Here is a 1,625-nt window from a genome sequence, read left to right on the forward strand (position 1 = left end):
AAAACTGTTTTCCAAAATTCGCAGCGGGTAGTGTACAGCATCGATTTCTGTGGAACCCAGTAGCTGTCAAAACTTTCACATTTTTACGAATAACTTGGAAATCGTAAATTTTTCAGGTAAAACGGTTGAAACAAACATAAATTAAAATTGAACGGCCAATCTGAAAATAACAAAAAAAAGGGGGGGTTTCATTTAAAAAACCAGAGTTGGTAACTACCACACGTTTATGATGCACCCTGTATATTGGAAAGTAATTTTAGAATGTGGACCTTTTAAACGTGAAAAACTTTCGTTGGACGAATTTTCTTGTAAACTTCATATTTACTGAGATATCGCACTTTGACGCACTAATGAGCAACCCTGTATATCATGGACGTATCATTTGGGGGGGTAGAGGTTAAAAAAGCTCTAACTTTTTTCTGAGACTGTAAATCAACCTTTTTTCTGCAAATTGTGAAAATCTGAAGTATTTTACGAAGAAAAGGTACTCTTAATTTACTTCGCTCAGACACACCATTTCCCAACTAAATGACTTTAAAAATATTACTGCTCTCCATACACATTTTATATTTTAAGTTAATATTATTGCAGTTTATTTTTATTTACGCAGTCAGGAACATAAATCACAATAAAGTTAAAATTATTATCGACACTAATTTACCAGAGTATTGAAACAAATTTCCATTTTCTTGACTGGACACACTCTGGACCTTTTCCTAGTATGTTGGGTGGCACGGAGAATTTCAAAAGAGGTTCGTTCTATTTGATTTCCGGCGGCGCAAATCCGCCTTAGAAGCTCTTCTGGGCTATCTACTTTTGTGGCATAAATAATATTGGACATATGTATTCACAGGCAGATAATAATCCGAAGGATTTAGATCAGGCGATCGAGCTGGCCAGTTTACTGGGCCACCTCAACCTATCCACCTGCTTCAAAAATGTTGATATAGCCAATTTCTCACATGTTGGCCAAAGTGGGCGGGATCCCCATCATGCCGGAAGAACGTTTCTAACCGAATGCTTATAGGAATGTCCTGTAGCAATTCTTGTAGATCATGATGTAGAAAATTTAAATAATTATGGGTATGTAACCTATTTGGGAAAAAAATCGATCCTATCAGATATCCCCTTTCACACCTGCCCATACATTGAAAGAGGACATATAATGGAAGTTTGCCTTTCGAAAAACTCTCGAATTCTCGAGGCTTCAAAAATGAGTACTATCCTCATCCGACCATAAAAAATTATGTTGGTGGCTTAGAATCCAACAGCAAAATTCTGTACGTGCTGGAAAATCGTTGGCTCTTAAATCATGTACCCTTTTATAAAGGAAACGATGCAATCCTTGCTTTGAGTCATTCTTCCGATATGAAAATATGTTTTAAATTCAATCATGTGTTGTATGTATTCGTGCAATATTTTATTTGTTTTGTCCTTTATTCTTTTTTTAATAACCAAAAAAATCGCACGAAGACATTCATTAGTGTTTTCATACACGATAAAAGTAAAAATGCTTACAATAGTTTTAGGGATATTGGTAATATTTTTATAAAACAGTGATATGTTTTAAGTCATTTAGTCAGATTTCTCAGAAAAAAGTTAGAGCTTTTTTTGTACTCCTACCC

Source organism: Dendroctonus ponderosae, unplaced genomic scaffold (assembly GCF_020466585.1).
Source record: "Dendroctonus ponderosae isolate FM_Combo_2020 unplaced genomic scaffold, Dpon_F_20191213v2 Dpon_F_20191213_1, whole genome shotgun sequence".
In the NCBI taxonomy this organism is placed as follows: domain Eukaryota; kingdom Metazoa; phylum Arthropoda; class Insecta; order Coleoptera; family Curculionidae; genus Dendroctonus; species Dendroctonus ponderosae.